The sequence below is a fragment of the Patagioenas fasciata genome, chromosome 24, assembly GCF_037038585.1.
Source record: "Patagioenas fasciata isolate bPatFas1 chromosome 24, bPatFas1.hap1, whole genome shotgun sequence".
Lineage (NCBI taxonomy): Eukaryota > Metazoa > Chordata > Aves > Columbiformes > Columbidae > Patagioenas > Patagioenas fasciata.
Genome location: NC_092543.1, coordinates 1173994 through 1190496, shown reverse-complemented (window position 1 = coordinate 1190496; position 16503 = coordinate 1173994). Strand labels below are relative to the sequence as shown.

Sequence of the window (16503 nt, the reverse complement as noted above, 5' to 3'; positions counted from 1 at the left end):
AAACAGCGTCTGTTGTTGAAAGAGCCACAGACCGATCATTCAAATGTGACAGTGTTGACAACCGAGGGCTTGGAGACGTCTCTGTTTTTAGGCAGAGGAGACATCTGCTAGTCAGCCACTTCTTCCTTCCCCCATGCAAAGGTCTTTGGGATGGCCTGTTTACAGGGGAAGAGCAGAACACAGCCTGGAAGAGGTAAGACAGCTGGTGGTCAGACAGTGGCTGTGGCCAAGGCAGGACTTCCTTGGGTTGCCACCCACCCCTGCACAGCTCTGCTTGGCCTTGTTTGGGACGCATCTTTTATTCAGAGGTTGGTGCATAAAACCAGTCAAAACGTTCACAGCAAAAGGCGAGTGTTGGATGATGAACAAAGTCCTAATTCTGTCTTTTGGTAGCGAGTATTTTCACTTTCTTCAGGCTTTCCACCATTTTCAGTATTGATGTGAGCACAGGAATGGAGCAGGTTTGCATGTGTATTTGGAAATGCTGTTGTTTACCTCTAACCTTTAACGCTGCTTCTATCTGTGTCTGCTGCTGGGTGATTTCAGCCCACAGAGTATCATAAATACATAGTTGATTGATATTTAAAATGAAGAGGAAAAAAAAACCACAGGAAGCAAAGATACTGTGTTGAAATGCTCTGTTGAGTAAGAAGAAATTCCTGGTGTTTTCTGTTATTCAAAAGTATTTGCAGTAAAATCAAAGTAAATGTCAAGCAGTATCATACATAGATACACTCTCAGCCTTCCCAATGTAGTTTCAAAGTCTGATGATTCCTAAAGGAGGATTAAATACACAATGACATTATCCTCGTGAACTGGGTGCTGAACTCGTGCAGATTCAGGTGCGTTCGGGCTCTGGCAGCAGGATCGCAGCAAGTGCTGGGGTTGTGTCCGAACCCTCCAGACTGGACAGGGTCTGGGAAGGGGCAGCTGGGGATTTGTGACCAGAAGCTTCTACATGTAAGAAAAAGTTTCTACGGTTTACTTACGGTTTGAAAAGAGATAAGCTTATGGCCTCAAGATACGCTTAATGGCCTCAAGTTGTGCCAGGGGAGGTTCAGATTGGATATTGTAAAAAAATTCTTCCCAGAAAGGGCTGTGGGGCATGGGAACAGGCTGCCCAGGGCAGTGCTGGAGTCACCATCCCTGGAGGGGTTTAAAAGACATTTAGACGAGGTTCTTAGGGACATGGATTAGTGCCAGAGCTAGGGTATGGCTGGACTTGATCCTGAGGGTTTCTTCCACCCAAAATGATTCTGTGATCTGGGGGGATGCTGAGTGCCCTGTGCTTCTCAGAGTCACTTAGCACCTCCCAGGGTTTGGCCCTGCTTGTATGTGTGTGAGAAGCTGCGTCCACTTGCAGCACAGCTCATGAGAGGGAGGGTTGTAGTTCTTTGTGAGTCAGTGAGTCAGAATTAGATGGACAAATCCACCTCCACCCTTCCTTCTCTGAAAGCATCAGAGCATTGGGCATCTCACGCAGAATCCCAGAATGTCAGGGTTGGAAGGGACCTGGAAAGCTCATCCAGTGCAATCCCCCCATGGAGCAGGAACACCCAGCTGAGGTTCCACAGGAAGGGGTCCAGGGGGTTTGAATGTCTGCAGAGAAGGAGACTCCACAACCTCCCTGGGCAGCCTGGGCCAGGCTCTGACACCCTCACTGAGAAGAAGTTTCTTCTCAAATTTAAGTGAAACCTCCTGTGTTCCAGTTTGAACCCATTCCCCCTTGTCCTATCACTGGTTGTCACCGAGGAGAGCCTGGCTCCATTCTCCTGACACTGCCCCTTTATATATCTGTAAACATGAATGAGTCCCCCCTCTGTCTCCTCTTGTCCAGCTCCAGAGCCCCAGCTCCCTCAGCCTTTCCTCACACGGGAGATGCTCCACTCCCTCCAGCATCTTGGTGGCTGCGCTGGACTCTCTGCAGCAGTTCCCTGTCCTTCTGGAACTGAGGGGCCACAACTGGACACAATATTCCAGGTGTGGTCTCCCCAGGGCAGAGCAGAGGGGCAGGAGAACCTCTCTGACCTACTGACCACCCCCTTCTAACCCACCCCAGGTACCATTGGCTTCCTGGCCACAAGGGCCCAGTGCTGGCTCATGGTCACCCTGCTGTCCCCAGGACCCCCAGCTCCCTTTCCCTCATTTCTCATCTCCCCTATGGGAGTTTTTCTACCTCTCTGCTGTAATTGAGAGAGGCAGCTCCTGTCTGGGACTGCTTTGGGAGCTTCCCCTTTCTGTGGGGACGTCAATCCTAGGAGAATCTCACCTTCATTGGCGTGGGGCGCGCAGTGATGCAGTTGTGTGTTACGCAGTGGTCTGGAAGAAGTGCTGGTGACCTGCTCAGCTCCCAGCAGGCAGATGCTGATGTTGAGAGCCCACAGCATCTCCCTGTTGGCTTTGCAGACTCAGATGGAGGTGAACAGGAAAGAACTGAATTATTCTTTTCCTTCTGGAAGAGTGCTTTTGGTGAACATGGTTGTTCTATAGGAGGTCTGGGCTGTTTATCATAGGTCTTAGGCAGAAATAAAGATCTTTCTTCTCCATGAAAGAGAATTTAGGATATTTCACTAGCACAAAATCAGTTTCTAGTAGTGGAAAAACAGGAAAGTTCATAGTGAAGAAAACTCCACGTTGTGCTGAGAATAGGATGAGGTGGAGAAATGGCTACAGACTTCTCATCACTACATGTAGGGAAATTTGGGGTAGGAGTCATGAGGTGTTTCAATGTTTTCTATGCTTTTGCTCTGTATGGAAGATTTCCCAATGGAGAAACATGATTTATTAAGGCATGTCTGTTTCCTAAATTACGTAGAAATAGGTGGAAGTATTACAAGAGACAGCAAGAGGCTTTTGTTGGCAGTATGTTGGCCACATTTGAGAAGATGTGGTGCTACCTAAATATCCAAGATATTTTGTTAACATGATTTTGCTTGTGACATGTATAGTGATCTTCATTCCGCTCGTCCTATCTCGGTTGCTTTATTTACACAACCCGTTTTGCAGGTGCAACGTCATCTTTCCAAACTCTTTGACAGCTTGGCCAGGATGAAATTCCAGCTGGACTCTGAGCAAAAGCCAACCAAGGTTGGCCTGGGAACGTACAGTAGAGAGGAGGAGTACGTCAGCTTCAGCGAGCCCTGGGACTGCAGTGGGCAGGTGAGAGGGAAGTCCTTGTCTATCAAAACTGTCCGGTGGAGTCTGCTCCCCTGCCCCTCGTGTGAGATCCCTTGCCAAGACGTCATAGAGCTTCACTGCTCTCCCTTGGTGCATGAGAAAAGCTGGAAGAGGTGGTGATTTAGTACCTCCTTACACCGCAACCTTTCGTGTCACTCTGGATAGGTCCTCACTAAGGGGGGACGTGGATGTCGCAGTCCACTGTGAGAGAAAGAGCTGTGCCATTTTTCTGACTAGGTTTTTAATTTGATTTTTTCTAAGACCTTTTGAAGGTTGGTCTTAAAGCTTGCTACAAATATCCTCGGTGAGGGAGGGGATGCAGACTGAAAAGAGACTAAGCTATTCCATAGTACCTCTGCACGGGTGTGTTTGGCAGGAGAAGGCCTTTTACCTGTTTCTCAAGTCTTCATTATTTCATACCACGAGTGAAAGTATGAAATGTAAGAATCAAGCTACTGCTCAGCTTATCTATCCTGGTAGTTTCACCTTTCTGCACGGTCTATTACAGGAAGCTAAAGTACGTAATACCGGCTACTGAGCTCCCCAGCAATGGAGCTTGCTGCGTTCAGTCTGTCTTCTTGTTGAGGGCTTTGCCTGTGAAATATGAAATTCAGCAGGAATTGTGTTCCCAAGTTTGGCAGCATCTTTCTTCTGCTGCTGGCAGACTGCCCACATCCCACCAGGGATTCTGTCATGGCCTGGAGGTGGAACACACCTGACCAAATTATTCATTGACGGAGTTCATTTTGGTTCCTCCTGTAGCTAGAGTTCAAGAAAAAAATCTGTCTTCTGTTCTTGGTGTCTGGAAGTAGATGCTAATCCTACAGTACCAGAATTAGCCAAATCTACCCAGTCTGAAGGAGGCTGTGAGGTTTGGTTAACTCATAGAATGTCCTGAGCTGGAAGGGACCCACCAGGATCATGGAGTCCAAGTCCTGTCCCTGCAGTGACAACCCCACAGGTCACCCCGTGTGTCTGAGGACGTTGTCCAGTCTCTCCTTGAACACTGTCAGGTTGGGGCTGTGACACCTCCCTGGGAGCCTGTTCAGTGTCCAGCACCTCTGGGTGAAGAACCTTTCCCTCATGTCCAGTCTAAAGAGAACTGAGATGCTTGCCTCATTTCCTATCTTCACTAATTACCAAAGGCACTTAAGAAGAGCAAATGTGTTACTGGGATTTAATCTCTTTTCCAGGTTGAAGTCTGGCTCAGTCATGTACTAGACAGCATGAGGGCTACTGTGAGAGATGAGATGACAGAAGCCGTCATGGCTTATGAGGAAAAACCAAGGGAACAATGGCTCTTTGACTATCCTGCCCAGGTATCTGCCACTGCTTCTTATCACCACTCAGGCTGGCTCGTGGAAAGGTAGCTCTTGGGTTCCCCATCAGTCCTGCCCTTCCCTTCTTTCAGCAGCTGTGGACAGGCATGTTTCTGGCCTCCACCTTGCTATCCAGGAGAGAGGGAGGATGAGTTGTCCTTTATCCTGGCGGTCTCCTGATGGAGTTTTCAGGCTGAGCTCCATGCTCTGGTTGGGGCTCTTGGTTGGGTGACAGAGCCCAGGGGCTTGGGCAGTGCAGTCTGTACAGCCAGAGCAGTGAGAGGTGCAGCAGGAAGGCAAAGTGGTGAGGCCTGATAAGAGTGAAGAGCCCCTCAGATGCACCTCTGACAACCTCGTGGTCTCCAACTCTTCCTCCTCTGCTGTGTCAGGCATGTGAAAGGTGCTGATTTACTTATAACTAGCTGCTAAATGTGTCTATCACTGATATGGTGTTTTAAATGAATGTCATGGAGCAGATCCTTGTTGTACTGTCTGCTGTGACTGCTGTATGAAAAAATACTTAATTTCATGTCACGGATGTTTCATCCTTGATCTCCCTGTGGATCCGACACTCTTGAACATAAGGAAGCTTTGGTATTTTCCCTGATACTGAACCAGCCTATTTCCCTAGGTGGCGCTTTGCTGCACCCAGATCTGGTGGACAACCGAGGTTGGGATTGCCTTTGCCAGGGTGGAGGAAGGCTACGAGAATGCGATGAAGGAATAGCACAAGAAGCAAGTGACCCAGCTGAACACCCTCGTTACCATGCTGATCGGGCAGCTCTCCAAGGGCGACAGACAGAAAATCATGACCATTTGCACCATCGACGTGCATGCTCGGGATGTGGTGGCAAAGATGATAGCACAGAAGGTTGGTGTTGGCAGTTCAGCACAGTTCTGTGGGTGCTGGAGAGGGGGCTTCAGGGGGCCCAACCACTGGCCATTCAGATCACTGCCGGTCTCAGTGGGAGACGTATGACTAAATTTATTTCTACAATGTTTGTAGTAAGTGTGCAGAAAGCCCCTGTAAGCCTGCAGAGCTGTGCTGTGTCATGGCCCTGCAACACCAACTTGTAGTTGCTGCAGATTCACACCAGGAGTGAGAGCGCGGCACTGCGTCCTGGTGCCGAGACATGTGCTGGTGGATGATGGTGCTGTGTTGGGAGGCTGCTGGACTCAGTCTCAGTTTTGACTTTAGAAAGTAAGAAAAAGCATTCAAGCTTTGTTCTTTGTAGCGTCCTTTGTCTGGTGTGGGGCCACAGGGACTTATGTGGGACTCCCTTCTCCTGCAACACCTCTCCCACACTACTCCCCTGTCCCTGACACCATGCCAAGTGTTTAGCCTTGCAGGTGGGTGGGAAGATGCCCTGAATGTATTGGGTTGTGGCTCTTCCCTCATCTGTGTCATCTCAGAGGCAGCCAGGCTGCTCACAGGGTTTCTGTCTTCAAGGCTCAGCTGGGCTCAGTGGTGCCTCGGTCCAGCCTGGGGTGAAGTGATGCATCTGGACCTGCCTGCTGGTTGTGCAGAGAGCGCTGGCCATGCCTGTCTTTGTCCACCTGTCCCCAGTCTGTTTCCTTGGTGCTGTCTGCAACCTCTTCCTTGTCTAGATGGCCTCTGCTCCTTCTCTCACTCTGGTTGCATTGTGAGACCTTCTTCATGACTTGCTGCTTCTTAAATCTATTCAGGAGTCTTTTTGTAAGGCTCTTTCTCTTGACCATTAATTTTTTCCTCTCCCACCAATGTGGTCACTAATTTGGTTCCTCCCCTTTACTGATGGGAGATGGGGAGGTGACATTTCTCACCGCATTGCAAGGAGGCGGCCTTCCTCACCACACCTGCCTTGCAGTGAGGACCAGTCATCCCCCATGAAAATTTTATAGCAGTCGCTATTTTGGCCCCCGAGCTGCATGTGTCTGGCATCCCCGGCCTTCCTGTGATGGTGTTTGTGGGTGTGTTGCAGGTGGACAATGCCCAGGCCTTCATTTGGCTGTCACAGCTCCGGCACAGATGGTCAGATGAGGAACGGCACTGCTTTGCCAACATCTGTGACGCCCAGTTCCTGTACTCCTATGAATACCTTGGCAATACCCCTCGGCTTGTGATCACTCCGCTGACCGACAGGTAAGTCCCTGGGACACAATGTCATAGCTGGGCTTTGCCACACAGGTAGAGAGAGAGATGCCAACCAAAGATGGATTTAGTTCAGACACCTGTATCCCTCTTGTTCTGTCTCCATGTCCCAGCACTCCAGTGGTCGAGCTCTAACTCTTATCTGGTTTTTGGTGGTACCCTCTGTGGAATTTGTACATCAGATCCCTGGGTGGGATTCAGCTCACACATTAAAACACTTGTGGGTGTCTTCCTGTGCACAAGATGTCCACAGTCCATAAAGCTGGTGAGTCTAGAGAGCTTTCATCCCATCTTGAAGCAGACATCTACCTGGTTGCCTCAGTGGGGACACCTAGGGTTACTTGAGATACTCTGTGTTGTCCCACCTGGCTTCCAGCTGCCAATCCAGAAGTGTAAAAGTCTCCTATGGACCCCTTGTCATATCTCTCCACCCTATGTGACATTTCAGCAACCAAGAGCATCTCAGGTGGCTCTAGTCACCTGTGTTAGTCAGCTGCGTCAAGCCCCCAGGTATCATCAGGTTTTGTTGGCTATATTGACTACACCTCTGTGGCTTATACAGGTAGTATAGATACTCACATGTGGACACCACCCCAGTGTCCATCATCAACATGATGGAGAAACTTTGGGACTTGCTGCAGCTTTGAGTTGGGTTCACTCATAGGCCACCTGAGCAGGTTTCTGTCAGTGACAGGTCTTCCAGAAAAGCTGTCCTTTTCTCATACTGCCTGAGATGTGCCCAATATCCATGAGTTGTATGAGGATCCAGAGAGAACACAAGCTGGACATGAAGAGGTTTGGGCAGACCTTGGTGGAAGATGAGTATCTCTTGGAGAAAACAGAGCTGAGCAGAGGTGGTAATTAATGCCAAGAAGGCTTTCAGCTCAGACATGACCCCTGCTCACGTACAGCTTTTCAGAGGAGAGGCTCTGCTGAGTGCAATGCTCTAGTGCTATTGCCCTGCAGCCCACAGTTGACCTATTGGACATATTTCCTTTTTTCATTCATCATTCACTGTGAAAGATGTTACATCACCCTGACCCAGTCACTGCACCTGACCATGAGCGGAGCACCTGCAGGCCCTGCGGGCACTGGCAAGACGGAGACTACGAAAGATTTGGGGCGAGCCCTGGGCATCATGGTGTACGTGTTTAACTGCTCCGAGCAGATGGACTACAAGGTATGGCTCCCACCTCGGCTGCAGTGCGGTCACATGGGGCTGGGGATGCTCAGGGCCCGAGCAAACCTGAAGGATGAGAGTAATCCAATGGTACCTGGGGTGCATTAGGAGAGGTATGACCAGCAGGTCAAGGGAGGTTGTTCCTTCCGCTCTGCTCTGCCCTGGTGATGCCACATCTGGAGTTGTGTCCAGTTCTGGGCTCCCCAGTTTAAGAAGGAATAACTGCACAGAGTCCAGCAGTGGGCTACAAAGATGCTGAGGGGTCTGGAGCTTCTTTCTTGTGAGGAGAGACTGAGAGAGCTGGAGCTGTTGAGCTGGAGAAGAGAAGCTGAGAGGGATCTGATCAATGGGATCAATATCTCAGGGTGGCTGTCAGAGGATGGACCAGACTCTGTTCAGTGGTGCCCAACGCCAGGGTGAGGGGCAACGGGCACAGACTGAAACACAGGAGGCTCCATCTGAACATGAGCAGAAACTTGTTTGCTGGGAGGTGCCAGAGCCTGGCCCAGGCTGCCCAGAGCGGGTGTGGAGTCTCCTTCTCTGAGACATTGAAACCCGCCTGGACCCACCTGTGTGATCTGCTCTGTGACCCTGCGTGAGCAGGGCTTGGACTGGGGGATCTGCAGAGGGCCCTTCAGCCCCACCAGGCTGGGATTCTGTGATCACCTCTCTCCAAATCCCTGCTACACTCCTTTAAGCTGAATGCCTTTTCCTTCTCCTCCCGTTCCTTCTCTAAGATTTGCACAAGGTTCTTCAGGAGGCAGAGACCCGAACTATCTTCTCTGCCTCATTATGCATTTCCCTTCCTTTCTGGAGTTAGATTTCATGTGTAATTCTTCAAAAATGTTGGTCTGTTCAGTTGAGACCAAGGCTGTGCTGATAGTTGGACCCTGGTCGTTTCTTCTCGGCGTGCTCGCGACCTGGCAGCCCCTGGCACGGGGAGGGACCTGTCCTGGTTTTCTCAGGATCCTCTCCCAGAATAAACCCAAAACATAGTGAACCTTCAGCCGCTACAGAGCACTGAATCATTAGGCTGAGTCTTGCTCTCTGCCAGTCTGGCACGGTACAGTGATTTTGGTAGCCTCGGATCATATTTCATTTAGCTTATGGGCTCTCCCAGGAAACGGGACCATCAGTAATTCAGCACAAGTGACCTTTAAATGAAACTGGTGCACAGATATATCGAGAAAGTGCAATTAGCAGATAAAGTGGCAAGCTGCGCAGAGCTATAAATATTATAATTGAGTTGTGCCTGCTGTTTCCATGCACTTTTCTAAATACCCACAATAGACTGTAAATTGCTATAAATAAACAGGCTGGGAAATAAAATCAATTTTTTGCTGGAGTTGATTCCATTTATGATTTCACTCTTGTAATCTTTGTTTTTGTTTTGTTTTTCCAGTCTTGTGGGAATATTTACAAAGGCCTTTCCCAGACGGGAGCCTGGGGCTGTTTTGATGAATTTAACAGGATCTCAGTTGAGGTCCTTTCTGTGGTTGCTGTACAGGTGAGTGGAGAAACACTCATAAATAAATACAAACAGAGCAGAGCCATTCTGCAGTCTTTGGAGCAAGGGTAAAAATGGCAATTGCATATTGCCGGTTTCAGTTCTGTGTATAGGCAGGTGTGGGATTAGATCTCAAGATTAATCACATGAATATCACAGCACTGCCAAGATGTCGCAGTTACGTGCTGCAAAGATATTTGTCACTTTTCTTGCCCCAGTTACAGCATTTGTGCCAAGACAATTCTTTGTAGCATCTTTTCCCAGACCACTACGCACCATGGCTCTGTACCTGTTCCTCCTCAGGAAAGCACTCGTGTCGTTAATCTGCTGTGAGATAATTGCAGCACATCGTTTCAAGACAGAGAAGCTGCCTTGACTTGCGGCTGCTCAGTCTGCAATGTAGGGAATAATTTTCACAGAGGGGAAGAGGGGTGTTTGGGGCAGATCCGCTGGACTTCTGGGGGTTCCTTATCACCCCTGGTCAGGCACAGGTTGTGTGTCATACTCAGGAAATGGGAATACATTCAGGATTAATTTTCTTAACCTGTCTCCAAAACTGTATGGCTGTGGATTTAGTTCTGGTGTCTGTAACGACAGCTCTGCCAAGTGGCTTTGGAAGGTATTCCTGGCCAACTGGCACCATTCCTTGGAGGAATGTGTGCAGCCCCGTGGTGCTCCCAAAAGCCAGTGTCGGCTGGTGACACTCGGGAGCTGGAATCTGGGGCAGATCTGCGGCCCTTGCTGACGCGCTTGCCCAGGGTACCCTGACACCGTGGGATTAAACCTGGGACAGAGCTATTGGAGCGGTGCCCAGCTGGGCATGGGTGTTTCCCCTGGCGAATGGTTTCTCATCTCCTCTGTAGTTTAGCTGCTCAGTGCATTGTGTTGGTGAGTCTCGTGTGAAGCGCAGCAGCATCCCTGGAGAAGGGCTGGAAGGGAGACTGGCCTCCCCATCGTGCCAGAAAGTCCTGTGCTCTCGTGCTTATATATATAATCTGTCACTTCGCGTCCTCCTTCCCCTCCTCTTACCAGCCCATGAGGAAACCTGGCATTATTTTATACAGGGGAAGCCTTGGGGGGCTTCAGTGCAGAAAACTGAGGTGCCAAAGTGCCCAAGTTCTTCAGGATCCAACTGTCAGCTGAGTGCGTGTTTTAGGATCCTAATATCTGATTGAGGTGCTGAATTGTTCCTGGACTCCCTTTTGGGCTCAGTGTTATAGAAAGATATAAAGCTCAGAAGTTTCTACACTTCTGTAAATGTTTCGGTCAAAGACATTGTTCTGAACCCCTCCATGAACTCCTCATTCTTCTCATCTGTTTCACTCATAATTGGTACCTTATGTGGCATCCCAGAGAAGCCCCAGGCAGGTACAAGAGTTTATGTATCATTCCCTCTCAGTTTCTCTTCCGTCAGGTCCTAGTTTAAAGTTGTCATTGAAAAAAAGTCTTTGAGGATCTTGAAATAAAAAGGGAAGCTGAACAAAAGAAGCCCAGGAATGACTCAACTGCTGATGGTTCCCTCGCTCCTGGCTGGAGCGTGGCAGCTGAAGAAAGCGGCACGGCCGTCATTCCATCATGGTGTCTCCTGGCTGCTGTTAGGAGTGTTACCATGGCGATGTTTAATTGGCTGTCTTACTCATGCAGCTGATGTCGATATGGTTCCTTACAGGGAAAAATTCGATTAATTGCTTTACTTTGAGATGGCAAACAGTAGTGAGGTTAGAGCGGTGAATAGAGAGAGATTTGCCCCTCGCTGAGGTGCTGTTTGCAGAGAGGTGAACTCTTCGGAAGGAGAGGAATGAGCAGAACAAAGCTGCAATCAGGCAAATATAAAAAACAATATAATATTAGTGAGTGAAGGTGTTAGGAGAGGTTTTACAGCTTCTGCCTTCTGGTTTTGGTTTTAAATCAAACATCTGATGTCCCAAAATCTTTAAAAGTGATATCAAGTGGTCAGTTTACAACTGAGCTGAGGCCAAGCTTATTGGGAGGTGCTACCCCTTCTCTGGGCCTGGTCAGGGAACGGAGCAGGCACAGGAGGGTTTTGGGATGTCCTGAAGAGCAACGCTGTGTGGGGAGAGGTGAGATGGGTAAAGGGAATAATGGGCCCATATTGTGATAGACTTTGGGGAGTGCGTTTGGGTGTTGGCTGTGTTGTGGATACCTGTACTGCCCTGTGTCTCTCTCACACATCAGACCTCTGCTGGGCTGGCTGGTTCAGAGATGGTGGAGCCTCTGGTGGTGTTTTTGCTGTGAGATGTGCTGAGCAGTGTCCCACAGGTGATGTCAAAAGCCAAGGTGAATGCAGGCAGTGCTGGGGACATTTCCCGCTCCTGAGTTGCTCTTCCTGACCCACGTTCATCATTGTCTCATGGAGCAAAGGTGTGAAGTCTTGCAACTCCTTTGCATTTTGACTTTCCACTCTCTTCAGCTCTTTTTTCTGCTTTGCCAGAGTTTGACTGAGATGGGAAATTGATATTGCCATGCTGATGTACTCCAAACAGTGTATAAAGCTTTATGCTGCCGGTAAAAAATAAAACAGTGATTAGCCCCATTTGTCACGAGGCCAAGAGTAACGAAGGAAGCACCGTTGTCTGATGTGTTTTTCATCAGTGAACGCTGATACTATAGTACTGTCTTGATTTCTAGGTGAAGAGCGTGCAGGATGCAATACGGGAGAAGAAGAAATCCTTCCATTTTCTTGGAGAAGACATCAACTTAGTACCATCAGTAGGCATTTTCATCACCATGAACCCTGGTTACGCAGGGCGAACAGAGCTACCTGAGAATTTAAAAGCTCTCTCCAGGTGAGTCCAGGTCAGGGTTTGTGACCTGGCAGAAACTGTCTTTTGGAACATCCAGGCTCGACCTCATGTCCTTGGGGAATTCACTTGCACAGGGCATTCGCAGGTAGTTTAAGCCTTGCACAACAGGCCTGGGTCTGGGCACGCACAGGCAGGGCAAAGGAGCTCTGTCCCTTGTCGTGGGGAAGGCAGAGGGTGACCTGGCTCGTAAAAGAAGGCCTAGAAGATGAAGCTGCAAATGCGCTGCCTGTAAGACCTGTAGTCAAGAAATACTTGTTCTGCAATGCCTCCTCACCTGTCATTTTAGGCCGTGTGCGATGGTTGTGCCAGACTTTGAGCTGATCTGTGAAATTATGTTGGTGGCTGAGGGATTCATCGAGGCCCGGGTGTTAGCCAGGAAGTTCATTACTCTCTACCAACTCTGCAAAGAGCTCCTGTCCAAGCAGGTGAGCCTGATTCTGTGGCTGAGTGGTATGATGAATCTCCAAAATCAGCAGAAACATGGCACTGTGCTGCTCAGCTCCATGGCTAACGTTTCACAGCTTTTATTTAATGGCTGCATTTGCACTGGCTGCTGGGGGAGGAGAGGGTTGGTGATCATCGGAGCAATAAAATTTTCAGACTGCTTTACTGGAGCATCTGCAGGGACAAAAGCATTTGACCAGCTGCATTAATGGGAGACCTTTCAGTGAGTTTAAATGACACCATGTTTGGGGTAGTATTCAGTGACCTTTTGCTTTCCAGTCTCTTCCTATTGATTCTCCTGCCTGCAAAGGGTTTATGGTGTCCCTCTCTGAGTTCAGCCTTAGGCTGGTTCCAGGTCTTGTTAGAGTTACTGTCAGTGCAAAGCAAATCAGATTTTTCCTTGTCATTATTTGTGTAGATCGAAGCTGGGTCCAGAGGAGACCTGAATCAGGATTCCTGATGATACAAACCTGATCTTGGCTGTGCCAGCATGAGGCTGGGTGGGATATGCTCTGTCGCAGAAACTTGGTGCTGTGCCTTGAGGGGCCTGGTGGAAGCCATGGCCTCCCACACAGAGCAGTCAGCTGTCGAGCTGTGCTCTGGAGGGTGTTAACAGGACAGAAATATGAACAGTTGTTTGTTGGCTTGAGAGTTCTTCTCATGCCGTTTTGTGGTACTTTTTCAGCAATGTCTTTACTGACCCCTTATTCCTGGACCTCCTCTGAGACCAAACAGGCTTGTCATCTTGTGATGGGCAGGGTGGAGAAACTTGGGTCTTTGGGGCCTCATAATGGACTAACAAGCCTTTCACCTTGGTGGCTCCTGCAGATGCAGGGGGCTGGCTGGCCTTGCTATAGGTGCTTTATGATTTAGGTGAAACAAATTGCTTTGGTCTCTGGAGTGCAAATCCTGCTGCTGTCTTACTGCCAACTGTGAGCCCATGTGATGGTCTGAACAGCTGAATTATTTGACTCTTTAATACTGTCCCTGACGGGAATCTCACCTACTGAGATGGAAACCAGGTCGCTCAGGCTGGAGAAGGTCTCTGGCCACAATGCAAATAACAGATTTAGATGTATTTTCATTGCTTACTAGTCTGGCAGTTTGGGAATGGTGGTTCTTCACCCTACATGGTACTGTCTAAGCATAAACTCATGCCTCTTTTTTTTTCTTCCTCTGGTGTAGGATCACTACGACTGGGGCTTGCGTGCCATTAAGTCAGTGCTAGTTGTTGCTGGCTCCCTCAAGCGAGATGACCCAGAGCGACCCGAAGACCAGGTTCTGATGCGCTCTCTTCGTGACTTCAACATCCCCGAGATTGTGACGGATGATGTGCCGGTGTTTATGGGGCTGATTGGGGATCTATTCCCTGCACTGGATGTGCCTCGGAAGCGTGACCTGAATTTTGAGTCGTTTGTGAGGCAGGCTGTGCTGGACCTCCGGCTGCAGGCTGAGGACAACTTTGTGCTCAAAGTAAGACCAAGAGATCTTCTGCTACACCCACGTCGCCATCAAATCATTTGGGTTTTCTCAAACAGCTTTGCTTCTACAAAGAGAGCTCTGCACAGCATTGTCCTTGCAGGCAGATCTCGCTGGAGGGCAGTCAGCTGTGCTGGGTCTGAGGCAGTTGCACCTGCTCCTGAAGTCAGCACTGGATCAGTCTCTGGGCTTCCAAAGGGGCCAACTTTTGTAGGCTCATGAAAGTGTAGCCCCTGGAGAGCAGGGCCTCATCAGGTGGTGGTTGTCAAGTATAAACAGCGCTGAAAGTTTATCTGCAGGCTGAGGATTTCACCCATTGTGATTAGAGTGGCTGGACCAAACTCAATTGTCAAATCTGCTTGTGTCTCAGGGTCACGTCTTTCTAAAGAGGTGGCCCAGTGGGACCTATTTTATAGACCTGAACTTCAGTTTGGCATCTTTGTCTAAAATTTGGGAGTGTTTTTCTCAGGTGGTGCAGCTGGAGGAGTTGCTGACGGTCCGGCACTCTGTCTGCGTGGTGGGTAACGCGGGCACGGGCAAGTCTCAGGTGATGAGATCCCTGAACAGGACTTACCAGATAATGAAGCGACGTCCTGTCTGGACAGACCTCAACCCCAAGGCAGTCACCAATGATGAGCTCTTTGGCATCATTAACCCAGCAACAAGAGAATGGAAAGACGGTAAATGTCATTTCATGTCTGAAATATGTAGATAAAGACGGGTATTTTTAATGAATTTCCCGAGCAGCAGCAGGGTGACTGGTTCTTCATGTGCAGGTCTGAGAGCCCAGGTGCTTGTCTGCTGCCTACAGCCACATGACAGTTTGTTGTTGAAAGGATACACAGGATGTTTTAGCTCTTTGATCTTCAAATGGGAAATATAGCATAAGCCTACTTGATCCTATTGCCCTAAGAATAATTTTAATGCCCATTAATACCAACACTTACCAGTTCCTAAGTGGGGCAGGCAGTTTTTGGGAGTTGGCTGGACCAGTGATGGAAGAGATGTCCCTCCTGCACTGTGGTGTGCACTGGGACCCCAAAAAATGTCCCATCCCCAGGTTTTCATTGCTGATAGCACGCACAGCAGCCTTAACGTCAGTTTTTCCACTCAGTATGGCTGCCCGATCTCTGTAGCACACCAGCGTTTGCCAAGCTGTTGATCCTGCTTACTCCTGAGGAACATTTCAAACTTGCTGGAAGATTACAGAAAATCTGGAGTGGAAATGTTGGGTTGTGACTGATACATAAAGGCAGCTTCGATTTACGTGTGCGGCGGGTTTGGGAGGTGTGGGGGAGGTGAGGGAAGACATTACCATGAATCATCCACAGCAGCAGATGAGCTGCCACCCACCTCCCCTGGCCCCGCCATGGACCCTTCCCGACCCCCTGCTTTGCTCCAATGCCAGGTTAATTTCTTTCTAATTGTAATTAGGGAGCCTAAATCAAAGTGGCAGAGGGACGTGCAGGGTACAGCCTGAACTGTGCAGACTGGCTGCAGCAGTGGCTGCAGATCGAGGGCAGCGGTGACACCGAACAGCAGGAGGGACATTTTACAGGTGACTGTCCAGTGGTTTCTGGCCTGCGATGGTTTAAATGAAATAGTGGCACTCCTCCCTGAGCTTTCAAGGCAGATATTTTCTGCAGTAACCATTCCTGAAAATGTTGTTTCATGTTGTCAAAGACCAGCAAGGCAATCTTCACCACAGCCTAGCAAGAGGTGACCTGTTCCCTTACAGATCAGCCCCTGCTTTTCCGCTCCCCAGTTTTATCCTGTCACATTATCAGAAGTTGAAAAGGTCCTACATGTTAGGTGGTAAAAGGTCCCATATGGGAATCCCAAAAGTGTTCTTTGCAGAACAAAACTCTTCTTTTAAACCCCAAGAGAGCCGTGTGCTGTGGATGCACAAGGTCAGGACAGAGGCGCTTTCCTCTCCCCGCTGCCGCGGTGTATCCGAGGGAAGCCCTGATGCCCTGAGACAGCAACTGTTTCTGATGCTAATAATGTCGGAGTGGTTCCCAAGGCGTGTGTCCAACACGTAAGGAACTGGCTGGAGGCAGAGGCGCTGAAGCGTTATTTTTGTTGACCCAGTCTCGGGATCGCACACCTGTTCCAGGTGAGCCGTTCTGCATTTGCTGAGCACAAGCTTTGTCTTCAGTCAGATGGTGCCACTAGCTGTTCCTGATCTGGATCACAAAGAAATAGCTTGTCCTGGAGAAAAAAAGAAAAAAAAAAAGAGTTCTTGTCACAATTCACTGGAAGAGAGGCTTTTTTTTAATGTTTGCCTGATGTTTTTTCATGAAGACCAGCATCTCCCGAGGTATTTTCACATGTAGAGGAGAGCAATAGTTTTGTGGAGTTTTCATTTGCTCTGCAGTGCTGCTGCTCTATTCCCAGCCTTCGTGGTCTTCTTAACATTCATTATTTACTCCCCTTGAGAC

The 16503-nt window shown here is 49.1% G+C and overlaps 1 pseudogene; it reads left to right on the top strand.

The window, feature by feature from the left end:
- The window catches only part of LOC136115783 (dynein axonemal heavy chain 9-like), a 116044-nt pseudogene that overhangs the window by 38487 nt on the left and 61054 nt on the right, over positions 1-16503 (top strand).